The sequence below is a fragment of the Daucus carota genome, chromosome 4 (genome assembly GCF_001625215.2).
Source record: "Daucus carota subsp. sativus chromosome 4, DH1 v3.0, whole genome shotgun sequence".
Lineage (NCBI taxonomy): Eukaryota > Viridiplantae > Streptophyta > Magnoliopsida > Apiales > Apiaceae > Daucus > Daucus carota.
In genome coordinates, this window is record NC_030384.2 from 15,564,704 (window position 1) to 15,592,666 (window position 27,963).

General features: G+C 36.3%; 1 long non-coding RNA gene across 1 annotated transcript; it reads left to right on the forward strand.

The window, feature by feature from the left end:
- The first annotated feature begins 1,974 nt into the window (after positions 1–1,974).
- Positions 1,975–25,155, forward strand: LOC135152008 (uncharacterized). Its single transcript, XR_010291066.1, has 3 exons — positions 1,975–3,393; positions 13,128–13,212; positions 24,779–25,155. It is a non-coding gene; the product is annotated as an uncharacterized LOC135152008 (long non-coding RNA).
- The last annotated feature ends 2,808 nt before the right edge of the window (positions 25,156–27,963 follow it).

Sequence of the window (27,963 nt, forward strand, 5' to 3'; positions counted from 1 at the left end):
AACCTTCTCGAAGATATGCCCTGGAAGGCTCTATCTCTGTAGTCTGGCGGTTTGTCCCTGTCGGGGAGTAGAGAAGTGCCCTTGCATTTGGGGTAAGTTTTGGGTGCTCGAGAGTCTACAAGGCCCGAGACTAGGCCTCATCGTATTGGGCCCCTTTCAGGAGGAAGATAGCAGAAGGGGAAGCCTAATCCTATTAGGTTTAGGTTTCTTAGGAGAAAAGAACTATGTACTGGCCTGATCCCATATAAATATAGGGGTACGTAGGCAAATTAGGGGACACGAGTTGGGAGCACATGGAGGCAACTCGAAACCCTAATCTCATCCACCCCTAAAATTTCATCACCACCGTCATAGATCTTGATTCCGGCCACGAACCTCGAATTTTGTTCACTACCAAATTCCTCCGTTAACAAATTGGCGCTAGAAGGAGGGGCTAGTTTCAGGATAATCATCTTTGGAGGAAAGATGAGTGACGATTTACGACAATTAAATTTATACAAAATCGGGAGGCCTGTATAATACAGTTGACACTGATGATGATCGTCGAATCACGGGAGGTCGTTGAAGACAACAATACTGTTACAGTTACTATTCAGGTGGCGTCTTGGACGGTTATCATGAGTTTTTATTTCCGCTACCATTACGGGTGTTTGGAGAGATACCAGCGGATTGAAGTTTGATAATCTTCTTTGATGGCAAGAATTCGATAATGGGCATAGTCACCGATAAAGCGTAGCGTCAACAAAAGTGGGGATATATATGTTAGTGCATCCAGATGATATGAGGATAATCCGAAAGCAAGACCCGCTGGGGGTCATCGTCATTCAGGTGATATGTGTGATCTATCCCATTCATCAGAGAGATAAGTTATCTTTCTAATTTGTTTATGATCTAGTTACAACTGCATATATACGTGTAGGTAGTGCGTATTAATTATTTATGAGCTTGCTTCCACGGGTCTGGCTATGATAGAATCAACAGGTTTAAGGCATTCAAGCAACAACATGAAGATGGCTCGAGATTTTGTAAAAGATGATATAGCCTGAAGCCGCGAATAGTTTCGATATGGAACCATCATGAACACACGTCGGAAACAAGTCTGTAGTCCAGTACTTGATGATTTACAATTGCCAGGAGTATATGAGTAAAGATACTATGAAGAAATAGACATGAGACTCGTCTTATTATACTGATCATGGAGGCGTGTAACTATGCTAGATTTACGGGAAAAGCAGATGGTCATGTATTGCATCAAAAGCCACACAAGTCGAACCTTGATGAGGACAGGAAAAATAGGGGTTTAAAAAGATTAGGCACAGAGCAAGCGTTGTAGAAATTAGAGAAAGTGGATGACATGAACGTGCTGGCTAAAGGCCTCTACGGGTACATACCGGAAACCTGGATTAACAACTCCAAGCAAGCGCGAAGAATGCAGGAGGAAACCAGGTGGCCTTAGGACCAGATGATTCCCACCCTTTCACAAATGCAGCAATGATTCAGGAAAAGGCTACTGGTGTTTTAGTTGTAGAGAGTTGGTTCCGCTACGGCAAACTTGGTGTTGCTTCCCCTGCCTTTCATCTTTGATGACATATATACTTCGGATCAGTTTAGGAGATCAGAATACATGTTACTAATTTCCACATCATCATCAACATCGTGATGTATGTGTCCGCGTACCATCGAGGAAGCTTGTTCGGTGGCTAGTAACAGACACCTATGCTTCTGTAAGTTCTGGAAGGGCTAACGAAAAAGATAAGTGTTCTCTTTTCCCTCTTTTACTAATATTTATTTATTAACATGGCAAATATGTTTGTGTTAATTGATCATTGAAAATATTGATTAGTGTACCCGAATTGCATGTTCTTAACCTCTTATATGTGTATAAGTTATACATATATAAATAAATAAGGGTATGTTATGATGAAAACTAAGAGTTGATTGCTTATGATTCTTTATTTTGCATTAGATAATTAGAGGCAAGTTGCTTGCCGAGAGTGGCACTCAGAAAACAATGGACGTGCTTTGTTAAGTTGGTGTGGAAGTGATTCACATGCTTGATTCCAGCGCTAGCAGGACGTTCAGAATCTATTCCCTGGTCACTGTTACAACTTACAAGATCTGCAACAGTACAACTCAAGGAGATAGGTGGTGGAAGCAGGCCCTCTGATTTCGTGAAGATTTCTGATCATTAATTCATCTGAGAACTAGCCAGCTGGGTTTATAACTTCGATAAGTTTTCTTTACTACCTTCTCCATTTGTTTTAATATTTGTGTCACACATTCCATTATTAATTTAGCATCGATATAAGATATATGCATATTGTGAGCATAACAGCAAGGTGTATAGAATTAAAAGAAGTTTATGCATGGCACGAGCACGATCGAGCACTAGATGACTGGGTGGTACACAACAGAAGCATGACTATTGTTCTAGCTTTGCTCGGAAAGATTTAGTCTCTGCACAAAACTAAGATAAGTGTTTCTTTCTTATCTATTTTTTTAATTCTCATAATTATTGGAACAATCATGCTAGGTGCTAAATATATTTTTATCATGCAAGATCCTACGTGAGAAACAATTATTTAGTATTTTGGATTGTTTAATATTAATGTGTTTTGTACATGTTAACATACTCAGACTCATGCATCAATTTTGTTACCTAATTTTATATATATATATAGAATAATTGAATATATTTGTATCAAGTACACATGTACAACACTTGTTATAATTACTATTCTACATGTTTTAATTTTTATTCATGATTATTGATTTTAATATTTATTGATGACTAACCTGGCTAGACTAATATCAATACGTGCATAAATTCTTGATATATATATATATATATATATATATATATATATATATATATGTGTGTGTGTGTGTGTGTGTGTGTGTGTGTGTGTGTGTGTGTGTGTGTGTGTGTGCAGGTTCTGTCGGTGGTGATTTATGCACTGATTAAGTGATGATGGTATGATGGATTAAAGAGTAGTAATCTATAACATGAGGAGAATTAAAACAATCTAACTACAGTCCAAAGATAAAAGCTAAGTCTTCTTTTTCTTTTTAATTAGAATTTATAATTACACATCGTATGTCATGCACAAAAATTATTTATATATTATAAAATTAGGTGAGGCTTATACCTTATATTAAAAAAATATATTTTCTAATAAAAAGTGTTGTATGCATTTTTATATTTATTAATTTATTAATATGCATGAATCATGTTAACATTATGTATGTGTGTAATATTTACAACTTGGACTTGGACTAATAGATCTGTAGGCTGTATAAACTAATGTTTTGCAGGGAGAGAAAATCATGATGACCGGAGAGGACATGGAATACCACCATTAGGGAATATGATGGGGTCGAAGAGGTTTGATGGTATATTGTGATTTGTGATATAATGTTATTTTACACCAACTATAAGAAAGATTGTAGAAAGGGGGGTTGAATACAATCTTTTACAAAATAAAAGATTGAAGAAAACAAACACTTTAAAACAGCAAAACAGAGAAACACCAAGTATTAAAAATACGGGTGGATTGAATGATCCACCCGTGAGATTTTATATTGAAGAATCTGTGGATTGATTACAATTCGCACAGCTGCAGGTTCATCACTTGAACAGTTTCTAACTCTCAGATTTTCTCTCAAGTTTTTCGAACAAGTTCAACTGATGCTACTAACTTGGTTATATACTACAAGTTTTACAAAGCTTTTAACTAGAATACAAATTGCACTCTAATCTAAACAATGCTGCACATCTTTGTCTTATGCATGCTATTTTGAGATGTCTTCATATTTGACCATCATCTTGATTTGATCCAGATTGCATTGCATGAGATAAGAATGTTTCTGCTTCTTCTTTATTTTCCTAATCAGGCTTCCAATCTTGCAACTGGTGCAACTGTCTCATCAAAATCAATTCCCTCAGATTGAGAGTATCCTTTAGCCACAAGCTTTGCTTTGTTTCAGGTGACAACTCCATTCTCATCCATCTTGTTTCTGAATACCCACCTTGTGCCTACAATTGTTCTATTTTTAGGCTTGGGTACCAGCTTCCATACTTTGTTTCTTTCAAATTGATTTAATTCTTCTTGCATGGCAAGAACCCAATCAGCATCTTTGAGAGCATCTTCTATTACTTTAGGTTCATCCTGTGAAAGAAATGCACTGTATAAACACTCATCTTGAGTAGCTCTTCTTGTTTGTACAGATGCATTTGCATCTCCAATAATTAGTTCAAAAAGATGATCCCTTGTCCATTTTCTCTGAGGTGGAAGTGATTGTCTTGATGATGTAGCTTCATTGTTATAGTTCATATTACCATGTTGAAAAGCTCCCCCTAAATTTGACATCTCATTATTTCTGGATTGATTGAAATTTTGAGACATTCTTTCAACTGATGATTCTTGAGGAGTTTCAACTGATGCTTCCAAAGTAGTTTCAACTAATGCTTCAGTTGAGTTTCCAATGGCAGTTGTCTCTTGTGTCAAGATCTCACCAGTTGGAATATTAATTCCAGGATTAATTCCAGCATTCTGAACAGAATCATCACAATCATCATCACTGTCATATAGATCACCTTCACCTTCATTCTCAAATCTGAGATTTTCATGAAATCCTTCACCTGTCAATCCTTGAATCTTATTATCATCAAAAACTACATGAATTGATTCCATAACAATGTTGGTTCTCATATTGTATACTCTAAATGATTTTCCATTAGAATATCCAACAAAGATAGCTTCACCTGCTTTGGCTTCAAATTTTCCAAGATTTTCACCTTGATTCCTTAGAACATAGCACTTGCATCCAAATACATGAAGAAAGCTTATTGTTGGCTTCTTTCCCTTGAAGAGTTGAAAAGGAGTTAGATTGTGAGGTTTGGTAATTAGAGAAATGTTTTGAGTAAAGCAAGCAGTGTTCACAGCTTCATCCCAAAAATAGGTTGGAAGTTGAGTTTCATTAATCATGGTTCTTGCAGCCTCAATGAGAGTTCTGTTTTTCCTTTCTACCACTCCATTTTGTTGTGGAGGTCTTGGTGCAGAGAACTCATGAATAATTCCCTTATCTTCACAAAATTCTTTCATCACAGAATTCTTGAATTCTGTCCCATTATCACTTCTTATTTTTCAACTTTGACATCTGGATTGTTGTTTAATGCCTTGATATGATTGATAATGATTTTCCCAGCTTCATCCTTAGAATGCAGGAAGAAAGTCCAAGTAAATTTTGAAAAATCATCAACAATTACTAGACAATATTTCTTCTTTGAAATGGACATAATATTGACTGGTCCAAACAAATCCATATGCGAAAGCTGAAGAGGTTTCACAATTGATGAAAGAGATTTGCTTTTGAAAGAGCTTCTCTTTTGCTTTCCTTTCTGACAAGCTCCACACAGACCATCTTTGGAGAATTCTAGCTTTGGTTTTCCTCTAACCAAATCCTTCTTGACTAATTCATTTAATGTCTTGAAATTTAAATGAGACAATCTTTTGTGCCATAGCCAACTGTCATCTGAGCTTGCTTTGCTGAGAAAACAGGTGATTGATTCAGACTTGACAGAATTGAAGTCAGCTACATACACATTTCCTTTTCTTTGTCCAATTAGTACCACATTGCTGTCTTCTCCTTTGGTGACAACACAGGCTGTAGGAGTGAAATTGACCTTGTATCCTTTGTCACAAAGTTGACTAATGCTAAGCAAATTATGCTTAAGACTAGACACCAATGCAACTTCAACTATGATGACATTCTCTTTTGCTATCAAGCCATATCCCATAGTATATCCTTTGCTGTCATCTCCAAAGGTAATGCTAGGGCCAGCTTTCTCTACAAACTTTGTGAGCAAGGAAGAATCACCAGTCATGTGCCTAGAGCATCCACTATCTAAGTACCACAAATTCTTCTTATGGTTTCCATGCACACATTTCCAAAAACAGATCAAGTTGATTTTGGTACCCAAATTGCTTTGGGTCCAGATTTGTTAGTCTTAACAGCTTTTCCTTCATTCTCAACTTTTCCTTTGGATTGAAGTGGTTCAATCTCTGGTTTTGGTTGAGAAATTGGAATTTCAACATTGCTTTTAAAAACAGGCATTTGAGGCATGCATACATTGTTTATACCATGCAAGTTTGAATAGAATTGAGGCATATTAAAGGCATTGAAATATGGATTGAACATATATGGCATGCTAGTCTGAGAATATGAATTGTGAGGCAATAAACCAGGCATCATGTTCATAGCAGATAAGTTCATGTGTAAAACAGATGGCATAGGAATAGGCAATGATAAATTAGGAGCAATCACTGTTTTATAATTAGCAGATAGATGATTTACACTACCACATTTACTGCAGGTTTTCCTAGGAGCACTAGCATTGGGTGTGTAATTAGTGTGCTTGTTGACTCCAATCTTACCATTTCTATTTCCCTTTTTCTTTTTAGTCTAATCTGATTTAGGCTCACTAGCATCCAATTTCTTCTTTGTCTTTTTACTGGAATTATGAATGTTGTTTACACTCTCACTAGTCTCAGAGGAATCATTCTCACCTTTGACAAAGTTCTTCTTGACAGGACCATATTTCTTGTTGAGTTTCTTGAGAACTTTCTTGTCAACTGATGAGTTTTTGTTCAGCTGATGAACTTCATCAGTTGAAGCTTTGGTTTTCAACTGATGATCATCATCAGTATTCTCATCACTTGAGCTGATCTCAGAGATCTCAAGAGCTTTCTTGTTTCTTTTCCATTCATTCTCAACAAAGGTTTCTCTACCTTGCATGTTGATGATATTAGTGGAAACATCTCTCCTAGATTTCCATTTGGCAATTATTTCTTGTTCCTTATCAAGCTGTTTTCTTATGATCTCTTCTCTTTTTAAGACAGCCAAAAGATCATCTTTGGCTGTTTGACATTCAATCTTCAGTTTCTCAAACTCAATGAACTGAGTTTCTAGAGCACTGTTTCTATCACTAAGAAAGGTGTTAGCTTCCTTAATTTTACAATTTTCCTTAGTAAGAGACTTCGAAGAGACATGCAAATGATATAATTCAGTAGACATTTCATTGATAGTAGCATTGCATTCATCTTTAGTTAGCTCTACTAAGTTTGTAATGAATTCCTGACTACTGCTTCCAGTGTTTTCTTCTTGATCTGTGGAGTTGGCAATTAGAGCAAGATTGACAAACTCCTCCTCTTCATCAGAATCATCCCCAGCTGCCCAATCATCCTTTGTAATGAATGCTCTTTCTTTCTGCTTGAGAAGTTCATAATATTTCTTTTTGTAGTCCATGTGTTCACTGGACCTTTTCTCAGCTTTTGCCTTTCTGCATTCATTTGCAAAGTGACCTGCATTTCCACAGTTGAAGCACTTAAACTTGGATCTATCCACCATGCTTCTGTCAGGCTTGGAATTGCTTTTAAATGATTTTGCAGGATTGAAATTCTTCTTGAATTTCAGTTTGGAGAATCTTCTTGACAGGAAGGCCAAGTGCTCATCAATCCCATCACTTTCTTCACCAGAATCAGCTACATCTTTTCCTTTACCTTTGCTTGACTCTAAGTTCTCATCTTTGACCAACTTCTCAGTTTCTTCAACTTGAGATTTTCCCTTGTCCTTGACTGTTTCATCAAGAGATGCAACTAAAGCCACAGATGAATACCCTTTCTTTTGGCTTTTCTCTATCTCTTCATGTTGTTCCATTTCAAGCTCATAGGTCTTCAAAGTTCCATACAATCTCGCAAGAGTGTAGTCTTTGAATTCTTGAGTGTTTCTGAGAGAGACTGTCATGGGTTTCCATTCTTTGGGAAGAGCTCTCAAGAACTTCAATTTTGAATCCTTAACCTGATATATTCTTCCAAAAAGTTTCAGACCATTTAACAGTTTTTGAAATCTGTTAAATGTGTCACTCAAACTTTCACCAGCCTTGAAATGGAATGACTCATATTGTTGAATCAGCAACGACATTTTGTTTTCTCTTACTTGCTCATTCCCTTCACAGATGGTCCTGATGGTGTCCCAAACTTTTTTGGCACTTGTGCAACTGATAACACTATCAATCATTTCTTGATCCAAACCATTAAACAGAAGGTTCATGGTTTTCTTGTCCTTGTGCACTTCTTCAGTATCTTCTTGAGAGTATTCATGGATAGGTTTTGGAATCATTTTACCTACCATGTCTTCACCATCAGCTCCAATACTGGTGCAGACCTTCATGGGGACATGAGGTCCTTTTTCAATGCAGTTCACAGAACTTTCATCAATAGACAGCAAATGCAGATGCATTCTCACTTTCCAGTGAAAATAGTTATCTTTGTCAAGAACAGGAATCTTCACTCCAGCATCCTTCTTTCCCATCTTTCTCTAGCAGTGTTGATCTTTTTCCCGGTTTGTTGGAAACCTGGCTCTGATACCAATTGTTATTTTACACCAACTATAAGAAAGATTGTAGAAGGGGGGGAGGGGTTGAATACAATCTTTTACAAAATAAAAGATTCAAGAAAACAAACACTTTAAAACAGTAAAACAGAGAAACACCAAGTATTAAAAATACGGGTGGATTGAATGATCCACCCGTGAGATTTTATATTGAAGAATTTGTGGATTGATTACAATTCGCACAGCTGCAGGTTCATCACTTGAATAGTTTCTAACTCTCAGATTTTCTCTCAAGTTTTTCGAACAAGCTCAACTGATGCTACTAACTTGGTTATATACTCCAAGTTTTACAAAGCTTTTAACTAGAATACAAATTGCACTCTAATCTAAACAATGCTGCACATCTTTGTCTTATGCATGCTTTTCTGAGATGTCTTCATCTTTGACCATCATCTTGATTTGATCCAGATTGCATTGCATGAGATAAGAATGTTTCTGCTTCTTCTTTATTTTCCTAATCAGGCTTCCATATCTATTTTAGTGTAATTCAATCCATGTGATTTGTCAGACTTAAGCTCTAGTCACTTTCAACTGCTCTTTGCTTCATCAGTTGAAAGCTCTGGTAACTTTCAACCGCTCTTGGCTTCATCAGTTGAAAGCTCCTTCATCAGTTGAACGAATTACAGACTTCATCAGTTGAATGTTGTTTCAGTCTCATCAGTTGAATTCCTTAGCATCATCAGTTGAATACTTTGTCTTCATCAGTTGAAACATTATCCAGTCTTCATCAGTTGAATAGTTACATCTCATCAGTTGAATATCCTTCACTTAGATAAAATTACATGACATTGGAAATTTACAATTAGCCATCCTATTCTATCCATCCGTTGATAATTCTCAAGGACAAGAAGTATAACAATTACAACTGAAATTTTGATAAAGATTCTAAATAAAACATGTTACAAAGTGTATATGTTATCATCAAAAATTATTGATTCCTAACATATAATTTACACACTAATCTGGATCAAGTGAAGGCTGGCACACAAGCTAGCTATATAGCCTAGTCGCATAATTATGAAACTCGGGCTTAAGATAAGTTTTTCTTAATTTCCATTTTATTTTTCATAGTATATTAATTTAAGCTCATGCATGGATTTTGTTATGTGACATATATTATTATATTAAATTATTGTGTGATATACGTACGTGATTAAATTAATTTGGTACTAAAAGATGTACGCGGAGACTTTTGAATTGTGATACATGCAGCTAGGGCAGGTGAAAGCATGAAATCTCTTCGAATATATGTTTCCGAATTTAAAACAATGAAGATAAGTTTCCTACTTCTTTCTTTTAATTTATTTACCTTGCAATTTTATATAAATTTATGTCATGCATTATTATGTTATAAATGCTTTATATATTCTACAAATTCATATATCGTGTCTCTGTATTTAATTCTTAATATTTTATTTCTAATAAATTGCTTCAAGGTTCAGAGTAAATATATGTCACAACACATCTTCGCAACACTGTCTTCACCAACCTACATCTTCAAGACAAGCCAGAACCGGGGGTAGTAGTTGTTACACCCAAAATCCAACATTAGGCACACCATCAGGTCTCCAGAACTAAGATCCTAGTCAACAACAATTGGAAGAATTTGCTTCACCATCAGGGCGCGCCTCATCATCATCTAAGACGTGGTAGAACTGTAGAAGGCACGTTCATCTCCTTTAGTCTTGTCTTCCGCGGCCTCTCCTTCATCCTCGGCTTCCGCGGCCTCATCTTCATCAACTTAGTCTTGGCTTCCGCGGCCTCTTCTTCATCTCTCCTTTAGCCTCGGCTTCTGCGGCCTCAGCTTCAGCCTTGAGTTCTGCGGCCTCTCCTTCAACCTCGGCTTCTGAGGCCTCAGCTTAATCTCTCCTCCAGCCTTGGCTTCCGCAGCCTCATCTCTTCTTTAGCCTCGGCTTCCGCGGCCTCGTCTTCATCGACTCAGCCTCGGCTTCCGCGACCACATCCGCATCAACCTCGTCATCGTCTCCATCAGGCAAGCACTACCTTCACCTCTATCAAGCAAATGCTTCCTTCACCTCCGTCAAGTGAACATCGTCTTCGCCTCCGTCAAGAAGAATCATTTTCATCTTCAAATAAATTCTTCAACATCGGCTTCAGAAGAATCTCCTTCATTCGACTCAGTTGCACTATTCAGACTTAGCTATTATACGGCAACATATGGAGCGCCTAGTTAAAGAACGTCTACATCATCTACATCAACGATGGACAACTAAGATAGGATATCCCAGGTGATGAAGGACATCAAGATCTCGTCGACATCTTCAATGCCACCAAGATCTGGGGGGTAGTTGTTATACGCAAAAATCGCCATAAAGACCCGGCCCATAAAAGAAGACCAAGATGGGCTCAAGATTGGATCAAGCTCAAACTAGCTATGTCAACCAGAAGAACCCACTTCAAGAAGATTGGGCGAGCCAAGTTGAAGCTTACAGAGAAAGATCGTCATTTGAAGGGCAGAAGGGGACATATTATGCCTGGGGGGACGCCCTTAGGTGTATATGGGCTCTACTGTTAACTTGTCGAAATTTCTACCTTGTAGTCTGAGGAGTTTCCCTCGTTGGGAGATAGAGAATGAAGATTAGAGGAGGCCTTGCTCTGTAGTCTGACAAGTTGTCCTTGTCGGGGAGCTTGTGGAACCTTCTCGAAGATACGCCCTGGAAGGCTCTATCTCTGTAGTCTGGTGGGTTGTCCCTGTCGGGGAGTAGAGAAGTGCCCTTGCATTTGGGGTAGACCTGGTAAACAGTTCGTTTCGTGTACTTTCGTGTCGTGTACTTTCGTGTTTTCGTGTACTGCACTCTAAACCCGAACCCGAACTGTTTCGGTTTCGTGTAGCAGTTCTGAAACACGTACACGAACCGAATTATTTCGTGTCAACACGAACTGTACACGTTTAGTACACGAAAAAATTCGTGTACCTTCCGTGTACCACAAACGGTCCGGATGAAATATACACGAAATACACATTTGTACACGAAAGTACACGAATTTCACAATAAATCTATTATTTTTACAATTTTTCTGTGACAAACAATAGATTAGACATACAATAAATTCATAAGATAACAAAAATGAAATAACATAATTAAAATTGATTAAAGAATATATAATAAATAAGTATAATATATTTCTTAATTTATATTATTTATTTAGTTCGTGTACTTTCGTGTCATTCGTGTACTTGTATTAAAAACCGAACCCGACACTAAATGTAACGTGTATTTTTCGTGTTCGTGTACTTTCGTGTTCGTGTACCGAATATTGAAAACCAAACCCAAACTTTTCGTGTCGTGTTTTCGTGTCGTGTAGCGAATTGCCAGGTCTAATTTGGGGTAAGTTTTGGGTGCTCGAGAGTCTACAAGGCCCGAGACTAGACCTCATCGTATTGGGCCCCTTTCAGGAGGAAGATAGCAGAAGGGGCAGCCTAATCTTATTAGGTTTAGGTTTCTTAGGAGAAAAAAACTACGTACTGGCTTGATCCCCTATAAATATAGGGGTACGTAGGCAAATTAGGGGGACACGAGTTGGGAGCACATGGAGGCAACTCGAAACCCTAATCTCAGCCACCCCTATAATTTTATCACCACCGTCATAGATCTTGATTCCGGCCACGAACCTCGAATTTTGTTAACTACCAAATTCCTCCGTTAACATCAGGGAACTGGATAAAAGTTCCATTCATAAACTGAAGATCATAAGAAGTGATAATGGCACTGAGTTTAAGAATGCATCAATGGAAGAATTCTGTAAAAGTATAAGGAAAAAAAGAAAAAAAATTCTGCACCTGACTCTCCAAAATAATCCATTAACCAATACTATGATTTAAGAGTCTCAAATGCTAAGTTCCTTGTGAAAACAGGTCTGAGTATGCTTATGCGGCTGTTTATGTTTAAGTTTCTGTATTCGTTACCAGGTTTATCTTTATACTGTAAACTATCCATCTTTTAAACTGATTAAATCTGATTTTTTTAATTCCAGTAGTGAGTGTGTTAAAATTAGGTGTATGTTTGGTGTGTTAGTATATGTAATCACTAAACTACCTGCTATGTATTAATGAGAATAATTAGTGTATAATGTGATTTGCTGATGTATTTGATACCAATTCAAATTAAAGTGATGTTTAGAAAACTAGCCAAAGTTGTTTCTTTTCATTTCTTAAATCATAATTCCCTGCTCAAATTTCACCAATTACCAGTATCCTTTGCGCTAATGATTGCTCCATACAGTTCCATTGTTCCATGTCTGTTTTTCATATTAGTATCTTTATATATATCATAACATTTCTAGGGATAGTTGGTAAAAATCAATATGATTTGTATGCAATAATATAAATATAGTGCTAAGCACTGGTAACAAAGTTGAATTTGAAACACATTCTTAACAATTTTTTAATGTACTAACTAGGGGAGATTTTCTTAAGTACTATAGTAATTTATAGCTAAATAATACATAACATATTCAGGGGAAAATTTTACAAGAATTTGTAGTAAGAATAGATTTCTAAAAAAAATCTTTAAAATAATTGCAATACAGTTTTCCAATTGTCTCCTCCTTTTATTATTTTCTTGTTTGTACAACTTTGCTAACTTGTCTTTTCTTATCTATTTTGCATATTGTAATTCTTGTGGATTTTTAATGCATTTTTTTATGTGTAGTACTTTGGTGGAGCTACAACGGCCTATCTCAAATAAAGATTGATGAGTTGAGTGACATGCAGTGGCGTATTCGCAGGTGCTAAAGGTAGTACACGTGACCTACAATTATTTTAGATTTTTTTCCAATCTTTTTATATTCATATGTGTACTGATGTACACATCTTGTACTTAAACGGCTTTTTTAATTGGTCAAAGGTGAAAAACGTTAAATAAAATATAATCCGTAGGCTGACCCTCTTTTCTTCTTCATTTGGTAATGTTGCTTTTCCTCTGTCTCTATCAAATTTTCCGACATATCTATCGATCTATTTTTTTCACTCTAAAATTTCAAGTTCTTGACATGATTCATATCCAAAATTCTCCTCTATTATACTCACAGTTTTAGATTTTTAAAAAATCGCAATTTGAAAAAGAAAGAGTAGAGACTACAAGGTGTTCGATAAAATGCCACAGTGAATTTTTGTAGGATATAGTTTGATATTATCATTTTATTTTTGAAGGTGAAAATGAATGATATCGTAGATAGGTATCAAAACAGGAGAAGTCGTAGAGAACAGTTGTAATTGTTTGGGGCATTTCTTTTGGTTATTCAATAAATCAAGCTTTTTCTTAATTTTATCTACATATGTTGAATGTGTGACACACCATAGAATACATCTTGTATCCGCCACTGTCGGATCTAGGCTTCAGGTCTCCAATTGGTTGACCTCGCTTATCAGTTTAACAAATATTTTTTCACCAGCACTCCTAGCATGAACTTTTAACATTTTTGAACGTCATCTATATTTTTTAGGACATGTTCAAATAGCCATCATACAAAATAAAATGCAATTATCATATTATTGCTAAAAATCCTACTAATTGTTAATAAATGAGACGTACACAAAAAATAAAAGGGGGCGTACACAATAAATACAATGCAATTATCATATTACCTACTTCTACTTCTTCGCCTTCACTTCCATTTGGTAAATCTGTATCGCCAACATGCTCTCTCCTCATTTCAGCTTCTAGATTCTGCTTCTGACGTTCTCGCAGGGCCATATACGCAGCAACTGAACCACTTGTTGCAGAATTATCACCTTGCTTTAACAGTTTGCTACATGTTGGTTTTATAAGTTTTCCACTCTTGGTACTAGCAGCAGGAACTCCCTTCTCTGTAGCAGTGTGTACTTATTTTCCTTTATCGATAGGATCCACCGGATCCTTATCATCCAAATTTCTATCATTTGCTCGCGAACGAGTTCTAGGACCAGGTGTAGCTTTCCGTTTCTAGAACTTTTCGAAAAATTAAATCAATTTTTTACAGCACCCTACAAATTTAAAATACAATAATAATTATACTTTTATCAAGTGTCACCCTCCTATGGCACACATTATAGTTGATAAATTTTCTTGTAAATACCCTAGTTTTACGAATAAATAAATATTACCTCTAATGTGTCATCACTTTCATTTCCACTCTCATTTTCCACAACATATTCATAAGATTCCTCCCCATCGTTCTTTTCCTTTGTACTCTGCTGGACTATCGGTTTAATTGGATTAGCAGCATAATTTCCTAATCTGAGTTCCATGAACTTTTTTTTTGTTTACTTCCACATTCTTCAATTTACATAGATGATACTCATTCACTTGACCCGACTACAAGTGTGAAATCAGAAAAATATCGGTTGGTATCTTTGAAAATAATGACACCAATTAGAAGGAAAATAGGTGTGAGCTGGGGGAGCGTATTACTACCTCGATCTTATCATTTTTTGATAACTGTAACCTCTTTTTCGCCACCATTATAGTTACAGCATTGTGGCGTACCTCTATCCACTAAGGGGAGCTTAAAAAAAATTCTATAGGTCCTCCAAACGAGGTGAAATCAACAGATTGTTATTTTGAACCTATCGCAACTGAGTTGAGCTTCGAAGATTCGTCTTATGTAGCTCATGCAAATGAGGTGACTTTAAAAGCTTATTTTTTTAAATCTCATAACTGAGGTGACCTTGTAAGCCTCTTACTTTTCCTTTGTTTTTGAAGTTGATGTGAAGAAACAAAAGTACGCTTACACGATTCTTTGGGAACACCTGTAACAAAATGAAATTTGTATAATAGTAATTTCATCCCAAATATCGTCAAGTCAGAATATCTAAAAATTACATAATTAAAAACCTGACTACTTCACATATTAAATCAAAATTTACCTTTAAGTATGTTTTCTCTTGGTCGTACGACTACAAATGGCACCCCTGACTCCAGTAGCTCGCATTCTTTGTCAACAACATTGTCCACATATATCTAGTTCTCCACCACTTTTGCAGGCATCTACCAGTTGAAACAAATCTGGATCATATTTTAGAAGCTTCCATTGTTGGGGCCTATTCAGGACATATAATCCTCCAATTTTCGTATACTTGAGGCAATCCTTGACATTTTCTAGCGCCACGGTGTACGAAAATTCATGCTCATCTTGGCGGTTGATAATAAAACTCTCCCCCCCCCCTCCTGAATAACTTATCTTCATGAATATGCCATCATAATGATACCTTACATTCAGCAACTTCCCTTCCATCCTACAGAGTTGAGCATATATAGACTAAAACAAGGAGAACAATTATGCGGATAATTTAAAAATAACCGAGTAAAATGACATAAGAGAATAATATAATAGAGGTACGATGCAAATAAACTAGTACAACAAAAACCACATGTATAATCATAGAAAATGAAAAAAAAACAAATAATGACTTGAATGCAAAAACATTTAACACAAGACTTTTGCAACACAAGTTTAATTAACTATAGAAAACCGTTAATTAATTTACAGATCATCACCAATTAAAACATCACCAACTAAATTTTATTCTCTTAAATTAGATACTACCAAGTAGTTTTTAATAAATCATCGCCAACTAAATCTGATTCTCCTAAATTACATACTACCAAGTAGTTTTTAATAAATCATCACCAACTAAAACATCTCCTAAATTACATACTTCCAAAGAGTTTATTACTTAAGTTGGTGAAACAGGGACTTGTCTTTTAGGGATATCATCTCTGAACCAGCTAAATTCACTAGATTGATTTTGTATTTGAAAATCAAGATTAGAATCATGTTTGTCAGGAAGGTTGTTTTCTTCTTCCAACAAATCTTGGTCTTCAGTGTCACACCAAACCCTTGGTAGTCTTTTCATAACATACTGCACAGATTTTGTAATTGGATCTTCCACATAGAATACTTGATGCACTTGTGAAGCAAGAACATAAGGATCAGATTTGTGCCGGGACTTGTTAAAATTGACCCTGCTAGTCATACCATAGGGATCTTCTTCTTCTTGGTACCAGCAGCACTTACAAATAACCATCCTAAATACTCCCCAATAATCAACTTTAATAATATCTTCAATGAATCCGTAGTAGTTCATTTCCCCGATAATTGGGTTTTGGCACTTTGAATTTGCAAAACTAGTGGTTTCAGCAGCCAAAAAACTCCACTGTTCTATGTTGTGCATTGAATATCTCTGCTCTTTGTGTGGAATCGATAACTATTTATGAAATAAATTAATCAATTAAATAATTTAACAATTTAATTATTTAAATAAAGTAGGGCCCACACCTGGGTCTACAAGTGGATCCCACACGCGGGACCCACTAATTAATTGATTGATTGATTAATCAAATATTTAACTAAAGTGGAGCCCACATGTGGGACCGAGTTTATGATTAATTAATTAATTAATTATTAATTAAATACAAAATAACAAATGTAACACTACATTATCAGTTGTAACAATTTTGTGGGCCCGAGGTGTGGGTCCTACCTGTGTGACCCATCTGAATTCAAATAATAAAAATAAAAATAAATAAACTATTATAAAAGTTGGATGTGGTGTTACATGATTGCAATACTGTCACTTTTATTGTAACACTAAATTTCGACTATTGTAATACTATTTGAGTAATGTTACATTATGTCAAAATCTCTCTAGCTATTGTAACACCTGCTTTGTTAAAGCGTTTTAATAGCCCATGTATGACGTAGTGTGTTAGGTCCAGAAACGATTGTAGAAGGGGGGGTTGAATACAATCGCCACAAAATAATCGCGGCGGAATAATCTGATCGGAGTTTAACTTGTTAATCAGATTTAAATTAATTAATATAACAATTTTTAAGTCGTTATATAATTAATATGGTTCGTTTTAATGTTCACTAAATTTCGTAGAATAAATTCGACAGGATGTATTCTAGTTTAGTGATTAAAACAACCGAGTGATCAAAGCCCAGAAAACTGTGGATATAACGAATAGCAAGTTACAAACAACTTGAAAGTTTACAAAGCTTTGAACAAGAACAAATGAAGAGGTTGAAGCCATATTTATAGGCAACACCTTGAACTTGTATGACAATCATGGTATGACCATGCTACAAAGATCAGAATGACAATATGAGCTAATGTCATGCTACAATTGAAATCAGTATGACAAAAGGTGCTAATGTCATGCCATACAAAATTCGGTATGACAATTTGAAGCATTGTCATACTGAACAATTTTCGGTATGACAATTAAGTATGACATATGACTTGGTGGTTAAATATTGAGACGGTATGACAATCTCAAGTAATGTCATACCACTTGAACTCGGTATGACAATCAAGGAGATTGTCATGCCTTGTTCAATTCGGTATGACAAACTGAGATTGTCATGCTAACTGGAACGGTATGACAAACTCAATCAATGTCATACCACTGATGAATGGAACCTTCCAGGTGCGGTATGACAATCTAAGTGATTGCCATACTGTGCCCAAAATCAATATAAATTGATTTTTCTTTAATATAATTAATTCAATAATTATTCACTTAATTATATTAATTATATAAATTCATAAATTAAATTAATTCAAGTGTGAATTAATTTAATAAATAAATTACATAACTTATATAATTATTTTGAGATGTGAATAAATTAAAAGAATAATTATACAGAGCACAGACTTCAGCAGCAAGTCTTCTGACATCCTTTAAATGATCTGATTCTTTGTCTTGATTGAACGACCACCTATTGTTGATGCAGAATATTTAATTGGAGTAGCTGACACACAAATGTACTGTCTGGTTCATCTGTATCTAGCTGAATCAAATATTCTTTATCAAATAAACATTTGAGAAATGGCTTGTTCATCGAGTCTTTGTCTTCGTAGTTCATCTTCATAAGTATAGATAGTTTGGAATCTTCTGAATAAATAAAGTATTAAAACTTTATATCTTCTTGACTTCTGGACGTGCTACAAAATATTATTTGTACACTGAGGCTTGAACATATTAATGAACTTCTATCAGTGGTGTGCAGCAACATCCTGAAATTCTTCAGACATATGATTTTAATAAATCACTTGACGTTCTTCGTACGGATTCCTTCAATAGAGCTTGCCAATTTACTTTCTTTCTTATCAGAGTTGAGTTAATACTCTTAAATACAAATAGGCTTAACATATGCCTTTCAATCTCCCCCTATTTGTTTGTTAACATAACATGCAAATTATCGAGAGGATAACTCAACTAACTGATAAGACAAAGGATTAAACATGAATTGTAAATAGCAAAAAGTTTCTGGTATTTCATTAAACATTCACCAGAATTCAAACAAGTACATTAGATTACATAAGGATGTTCTTACTGAACATATATTACAAATTCCTTAACAAATCTAAAGATCAACTTCTCCTTCTTCGATATCTGAACTGTGAAGGACAGGAGTTGACGGTTCTTCTCTGGATGGCACTTCTGATGTAGTGGACTCACCACGCTTCTTACGTTCTCGTGCCAGAGCCAGTTGATGTAACACTTCCATCTCTACAGGGTCTTCCCGGAAGTCCGATGGCTGAGCCTTTGTAACATTCTTCATCCTCCGGAAATATTGAGAAATATTCCTTCGGGTGCAGTAAGCTAGAATCACATCATCAGCATCAGACTTGGCTTTAGAAGCGAAGCCCTTGGTTCGTAGTAGAGTGGATGCTAGAGCTAGTCGCTTAGCAGGATACTTAGGTAAAGCCTCCTCATTTAGATTGACAGTGCATAAGAGCTCCTTGTGAATGAACTTTATACTATATGGATTTTTAACAACTTGTGGACTATTGAAGACAGCACAGTCCAACAGCTTGTCGCGAAGAAGTTCATTCAGGTTGGAGCATCGCTTTACCTTATTGCGAAGTACCCAGAGCTCAGACACAGAGAATGATTTAAGAAATTCAACAGATAGCCTGAATGAACCATTTCTCCGTGTATATACAATCAACTCCCACTGTTCTAGCAAGTTATTGACTCCAACAGTCAAGTAATCAATTTCTAAAGCGAAGGCATGCATAAAGATATCCTCGTCAGGGTTTACCTCTCGAAGATCGTAGATCAGAGATAAAAACTTTCTGTCATTGAAAGGCTCCCTTTTAAGTCCATTGAAAATCCTTTTTGCAATGTCCCAGCTTTTTCCAACTTTCCTTTTGACATCAAGATTCTTCTGCTTGCACGCAGCATCATAGATTTTCTGCTTCTCTATCTTGATTTGCTCTTCAGTTATCAACTTGTCCTCTAGAAGTTTCTGGTAATCACGAAGCTTACGCTTCCTAGCTTCATTCTCAGCTTTAAACTTCCGGACATTTTCTTCGTGTTCAGGATCAACAGGTTCTTCATCCTGGAATAAATAGCTCTCCTCAAATTTACCTTCTTCCTCTGCTTGACGGTAAGTAGCATCGAAGACGTCATCATCATCCATGTCTTGTGGAAAATCATCATAATTATCAGAATTGAAGACATCCTCAGATTGATGTAACGGCTCCTTGCCTTTTGACTTTCCAGAAGTGTCAGGGGCAGATTCAGAAGTATTCCCTTTATTGCTTTGATTTGAACTATTTCCCTTGTCATCCCTGTCACCTTTGTCTCCATCTCCTCTATTCTCCCCCTTAGTTGAGGGATCCTCTCTGGAGGTATCAGCATCTGACTTTGAGTTCTTTAGGAGTTGATCCAGCTTTCTGTCGATATCATCAAATTTTGACATATACAGTGCATGATTAGATCTCATCTCGACAGTCAACTCATGAATTTCTCCTTTAAGCTCATCCCTGGAAGAACTGGATGGCCTTTCATCAGCTTTCTTCTCTAGGGTCACCAACTGTGCACCCTTTAGCCTCTCATTTTCAGCTATCATCCGGGCTAATTCAGCTCTAAGCTTAGACATTTGTTCCTCAAGCAGAGCCGGGTCAGTGTGTGCACTCACCTCACGTACACTCATAGCTGTTTCACTAGCCTCACGTGCATGTGTATCGCTCGGTGTTTGCCTTTCATCACTCATTGTTTGCACTCTTCCAGCTGTACCTGTATAAACTACCAATGCCCCCTGAGATGGGTTCAAAGGTAGTGGAGGAACAAACTGTCCTCCGGAAGCCTGTGAGGGCAAGTTTACTTGCACGTTGCCAAGTACCGCCTGATCAGAAAAGAAAGTTTGATCAGTAAAGTTTTCATACATGATAAACTGGTTTTGAAAATCTGTGCAATCAATAAACATAGTAACCTGTGTATTTGTTTGGTCTTGCACTAGCGTGAGTGCTAGCGCAGTGCTTGACTCTGTACAGGGTACCGTGGTAGAGCGGTCAACTTCAATGGCTTCATTCTGTTGAGAGAATGAGTCCAGAGACTGTTTTAGTGCCTGTTCCATGTCCAAGCCTTGTTGGGAAGGCAAGGATGAGGCTGCAGATGTCTCCAGGGCTTCTAACCTTGGCTTCTTTATGGAAGACAGAGCTGCGGGTTGACTCGACAAACTGCTTGTACTCCTCTTCCTGGCAATCTTACGGATAGGTTGAGTAGTAGTGATGATTGTTGTGTTTGCAGAAGAAGGAGTAGTTTGAACAATGTCATCAGCTGGGATATGAACCTGTGTGTTGTCAGGTTCATTGCTGGTAGTCTGGAAAACAAAATCAAGGTCACTAACATAATCCGACATATCAATATTAAAGTTAGAAGAGAAGTCAGAAAGTACCTGAGCTACCTGTAGGTCCTTTCGAAAGGACTGCAACTTTGGATTTGAGGTTGAGTCAGCAGGTAGTGGTTGAGAGGTTGATTGTGTTTGAGGTAAAAAGTGGGTGTGTTGTTGTTGTGGTAGTGGTTCAGATGAAGACGGTTGAGTTTCGAAGAAGTTGTATTCCTGACGTTCGTCTTCAACTGTGTGTGTTTGATGTAGAGGGGAATGATGTGGTGATTGGTATGGTGACTGATGTGGAGATTGAAGTGGTGATTGGTGTGGTTCAGGTTGTTGGTGTTCTGGTTGTGGTTGAGGTTGTTGCTGTTGCTGTTGCTGTTCTTGTGCCACTTGAAACTGATGCAGTTGTTGTTGAGCATTGAACTGTTCCAACAAGTATGGAGTCACGACAAGGGGAACATTTTCATGTTTTCTCTTGTTGGTCAGAGATTTCATCAGTTTTGTACAGACACGCGGAGTTGGTGCAATTGGAGAATTGAAATATGAATTCTTCTCCGCGTCTGTCATCTTGTCATTCAGAAAGAGCATTAAGAACCGAGGGAAAAAGCATACCACTTTGGCATTCTGTGCAACTGATCGGCTGCTGAGTGGTCCCAACTTCTTTAAAATCGACTGAAGAAGCAACTTGCCAAAGTTGATTCGTCGATTGTAAACAATACAGAATCCAATTATTTGTAGAAGGGAGGATATGATGTTGTAGTTGCTTCGAGTGGTAGGTGAAAAGACTTTTGCCAGCGTGTCGAAGAACAAGTCCCACTCAGGTTTAAGATTCCCTTTCAGCATTCTCGGTAAATGAATCTCTCCTTGATAGTGAATGGTCTGAAAGAACTGGATAATCTCAGCATCTGTAGGAATCTCAGCAAAGTTGTTGCGTGGAAATCCAAGAATCCTATTTACATCATCCACAGATATAGTGATACTTCGTCCACCAGCAATATTTCCCGAGACCCTGAAGCTTTCTAGCAGAGTGGTGTTGATGGCAGAGGAGTAAAAATCCTGTAGAGGTCTAATCTGCAAATCAGCAGCTGCAGTGATCGCCGTGCTGACTAAGCTTTGACTGTTGAGGAATCTCACCCAGGGTCTGAATCTCACTAAGCAAATATCAGGGTCCAAGTATCCATTGTAGTTCGTCTCCCCGATCACAAATTGGCCAGCCATTGTTATAATTAAGAATTGAATTAAGCGAGAATTTTTCAAATAAAATGTTAATTCTCAAATATCTCGCAAATTTCAATTAATAATTAATTAATCAATTAAACAATTAATTAATAATTCGAATTAAAAGATTAAACTCGAATTAAAAATTAATTAAATTGAAAAAGACCAAGTATGCTTCCACAAATCTCCTACTATATTCCAAATAACCCAAAGAGCCAAACGGGTCCTTATCTTTACTAAAAACCCCCAAAAATTCGAACTCAAAAGATGGGGTTTCAAAAATTTTTGAATCAAATCACCCACAACTCGATCTGTACTGATAGTTCAAAGCCAAATGAGCACAGAACCGGTGACAAAACGCTTAAACTCGGTCGAAATCGTCCTGACTCGGTCGACTCGGTTGAACTCGGTGAAAAGGGTTTCGGTTTTTCAAAAATTCGGCAGCAATTCGTGATGATTCCTTGATTAAACAAAGTAACCAGCAAGCTTTTGGCTTGAAATAACAGTAACCAGCAAGTTTATAAAAAAAACTTGAAAAAATCGAGCAAGTACGATGTCTGTGTGTGTATGTATCGAATGGGGAAGATGAAGTAGATAGTATGACAATACAAACTTATGTCATACGGGATTTGACTTCGGTATGACAATGTGAAGAATTGTCATACCGAGGTTTAAACGGGGTTGGTGGAAAATCTCGGTATGACAATCATATTGATTGTCATGCCGAGTTGAACAGAAGCTTGTATGACAAACCAAACAATGTCATACCGATATAAACTAAGCACAACTCAGACTCGGTATGACAAACCTAAGGTTTGTCATGCCGAGTTAAAACAGATATATATAAATAAATATTATGAATTTTGATTTTCTTAAAAAAAACATTTTTCACTCAAAATCAAAATTCTACTACATATTATATGTTATAAATTACACAAATATCTTGCAAAATTCAACTTTAATTAAATATAAATATTTATGAATTTAACTTTAATTCATTAAAATGAATTAACTTAAAAACTAATATTTATGCTTAATTAATTTTGAAAAATACAAAATAGACACAAATAATTATCTAAATGCTTGAAAAAATAATACAGGGGAGTGTGCAGCACTTAGAAAATTACAGAGACATATATGAACATGCAAAATTACCCAGAAATTTATCAGATAATTTACAAACAATGATATAAAGTCTAATAAAATATATATAATTACACAGAAAATTCACAAAAATATATAATAATATATAAAATACATATTAAATATGTACAAAGAGAATCATGGCATATTTAACATCCCTAGCTCACAAACCAACTTAGAGAAAGTGGATTCATCAAGTGGTTTAGTGAAGATGTCTGCAATCTGATCAGCTGTGGGTACGAAATGTAACACCACAGTACCATTCATGACATGTTCTCGAATGAAATGATACCTGATATCTATGTGCTTGGTCCTGGAGTGTTGCACTGGATTATTTGAAATGGCTATGGCACTGGTGTTGTCACAAAATATTGGAATTTTGTCGACAGACATACCATAATCATTTAATTGGTTTCTGATCCAGAGAATCTGAGCACAGCAACTGCCAGCAGCTATGTACTCAGCTTCAGCAGTAGAAGTGGACACTGAGTGTTGCTTCTTGCTGTACCAGGAAACCAACCGACGTCCTAGAAATTGACAGCTTCCAGACGTACTCTTTCTATCAATCCTGCAACCTGCATAATCAGAATCTGTATAGCCGGTTAAGTCAAAACCAGTATTCTTAGGGTACCAAATACCTAAACCAGGTGTACCCTTAAGATATCTAAAGATTCTTTTGACGGCTATAAGATGTGATTCTTTAGGATCAGCCTGAAACCTAGCACATAAACATGTTGCAAACATGATATCTGGTCTACTCGCAGTAAGATAAAGTAAAGAGCCAATCATACCTCGATAGTTTGTGATATCAACTTTCTTACCAGATTTATCCTGGTCAAGCTTTGTGGCAGTGGCCATGGGTGTCTTTGCCGGAGAAGAGTCTTCTAGATTGTATTTTCGCAGAAGATCTCTGACATATTTGGATTGGCAAATGAATATTCCATCTTCCTTTTGGCTTACTTGAAGACCAAGAAAGTAGGACAATTCACCCATCATACTCATCTCATAATTACTCTGCATCAACTTAGCAAATCTCTTGCACAAGTTATCGTTAGTAGAACCAAATATAATATCATCAACATATATTTGAACAAATATCATATCATTATCATGCAATTTGTAAAAGAGAGTTTTGTCTATGACACCTCTAGTAAATTTATTTTCAATTAAAAATTCAGAGAGGGTGTTGAAAGGCATATGTTTAGCCTATTTGTAATTAAAGAGGTACCAACTCAACTCTAATAAGATAGCAAGGTAAATAGCAAGTACTGTTGAAGGAATCCGTTCGAAGAACGTCAAGTGATTTATTGAAATTATATGTCTGAAGAATTTCAGGATGCTGTTGCACACCACTGGAAGAAGTTCATTAATATGTTCAAGCCTCAGTGTACAAATAATCTTTTGTAGCACGTCCAGAAGTCCAGAAGGTATAAAGTTTTAATACTTTATTTATTCAGAAGATTCCATACTATTGTTACTAATGAAGAAGAACTACGAAGACAAAGAATCGACGAACAAGCCTCGTTTCAAATGTTTATTTGATAAAGAATATTTAATTCAGCTAGATACAGATGAACCAGACAGTACATTTGTGTGTCAGCTACTCAGATTAAGTATTCTGCATCAACTACAAGTGGCCGTTCGATCAAGACAGAGATCTACAAAGTTTAATCTAGCCGCAAGTCTCTGCTGATGAAGATATACAATATTATAAGTATTTATTTAATAATCTCACTATTCAATATAATTAAATTGGTTGTATAATTTATTTATTAAATTAATTCACCTTCGAATTAATTTAATTTATGAATTTATATAATTAATATAATTAAGTGGGTAATTATCTAATATTTATATATATTAAAAAAGCTGATTTATTGATTATTTGGATCGGTATGACATTCTCTGAAAATGTCATACCGTGTCTGTTGTGAAGGCTTTTTCTTCATGACTTTATAAGTCATACTGGTGTGTGTTGAAAGGGTTAAAACATTCGGTATGACTTTCTTTAATTAAGTCATACCGTGTGCCTTATACAGACATGCCCTGGCATGACTTAGAAATGTCATACCGTTTGTGTACTGCATGACATTGTCTGGTATGACTTTAAAAAGTCATACCGTGTCCTGATTCCAGGCTTTGTTGCTTTGTGTATATGACTTGCATGTATATGACTTAAAATGTCATACAAGGCTCAACGGAATGGCTTTTGAGTTGTATGTCATACCGAATGACTTAGTGGCCAAGTTTAAAAAGTCATACCGTGCCTATGCAGTATGACATTCCTTATTTATGTCATTCCTTTCTTGTTTTAGGGCATGGCTTTGTGTAACAATGTCATATCTTCCTTTGTAATGTCATTCCTAAGCTTAAAAGTCATTCCTTTCAATGTCATACCTAGATCTAAGTGGTTTGCCTATAAATATGGCTTCACTTCTTCATTTGTATGTTGTTCAAGCATTGTAAAAGCTTTCAAGTTGTTTGTAACTTGCAATTGTTATATCCACAGTTTTCTGTGCTTTGATCACTCGATTGTTTTAATCACTAAGTTAGAATACATCCTGTCGAATTTATTCTACGAACTTTAGTGGACATTAAAACGAACCTTATTAATTATATAACGACTTAAAACATTGTTATATTAATTAATTAAAATCTGATTAACAAGTTTAATTCAAATCAGATTATTCCGCCGCGATTTTTAGTGACGATTGTATTCAACCCCCCCTTCTACAATCGTTTCAGGACCTAACAATTGGCATCAGAGCTGTTGATACCATTTTTCCGTATCAGATCCTATACACACTCTGTAACGTCCAAATATTTTTTATTCGAATTAATTTTATTTCAAAAATTAATTCTGATTTAAAATATTTTTCTTTCAAAAATCCAAATCTCATCCAAACACTATTCACTTCAAATCCTTAAACATGAGTACACAAAAGATCAGTAGCATTAAAATCCCACCGTTCAGCAAGGAACACTTTGGCCTATGGAAGAGGCACATGTTATTATTCCTCCGCACAGCCAACGGAAAATATATCGGGATATTAAACAAAGGTGTTTCTATTCCGATGAAAGTCATATTAGCACACGAAGAAGAAGGTGTGTTAATACCTCATCAGACCATTCCGAAAGAACTTCATGAGTATACAGATGAAGAGGGTGAACAGATGAACTTAGATGACGCTCTTCAACTAATTTTGGTGGAATCTCTAGATCCAGTAATGTACAATGCTGTTGTTAATTGTACAAACGCCAAGCAAATCTGGGATACGTTAGAGATCATCAATGAAGGCTCAGATGAAGTTAGAGAAAACAAGAAAGAGATACTGATGGCTCAGTATGAACAGTTTGGTTCCAATCCCGGAGAAGGGATTTCAGAAGTGTTTATCAGACTTAATAATCTGATTAATAATCTAAATTTAAATGGGAAATACTACGACAAGAAAGAGGTCAACATGAAATTCCTCTTAACACTTCCTGAACATTTGGAACACAGAATCACTGCCATCAGGGAAAGCAGAGATCTGAATGAGATATCTCTGGAGAGACTCTACGGAGTGTTGAAAACTTATGAACTTGAACAAGTTCAAAGTAAACAGAGATATGGCTGGGGTAAAACACTGAACCATTCGAGAGCTCTAGTTGTTGAGTCACCTGTACCGGAAGAGAAGAAGGATGTTGTTGTTCCTTCTAAAACCACTCAGGAATTTGTTGTACCTGAGATGGGTCAGACTGCCTCTTCCAGTGGTGACGAAGAGTTCTATACAATGGAAGAGCTAGAACAATTAGAAGATCAATCTCTATCTCTGTTTGCCAAGAAGTTTGGAAACATGAGATTCAGGAAGAATCCCTCCTACAAGTACAAACCTACTGTGAACAGGTTTCAGAAAGGAGGTTATTCATCTTCTACGAGCAAAGGAGGATACAAGACTGGGATGGTGGATAGAAGCAAGTTCAAATGCTTCAACTGTGGTGAACCAGGACACTTTGCAACTGAATGCAAACAGCCCAAGGTTCAAGGAAAAAGAAAAGATTCCTACAATGAGCTGAAGCAGAAGTATGATGCACTTGTGAGAAAGCATCAGGGTACTTCTGGAAATCAGAATTACAAAAGCAAGTCTTATCTGGCAGAAGGGAAAAGCTGGGATGATACAGATAGTGATGAAGAGGAGCAGCTAGGGAATGTTGCTCTTATGGCTAATGCTGGATCATCTTCACCTCCTCCTGCTGGAAGCTTTCAGGTAGATCCTACATGCCCTAAACTTTTTATGCAATTAGGACTCGAAAGAGATGATGCTATTAAAAAGTTGAAAGCTGCCAATCTTAAAATTGATACACTAGTCTTAGATATTCATGCTTATAAAATAAATGAGATGAACGTATTAAAACCTAAAATAGAACAACTGACTATGGATTTAGGATTACAATGTGCTAAAGTCAAAGTTCTAGAGAAAGGTGAGATTGCGTTAAGACTTCAGCTAGAGGAAGAGAAAGTGAAATGTAAAG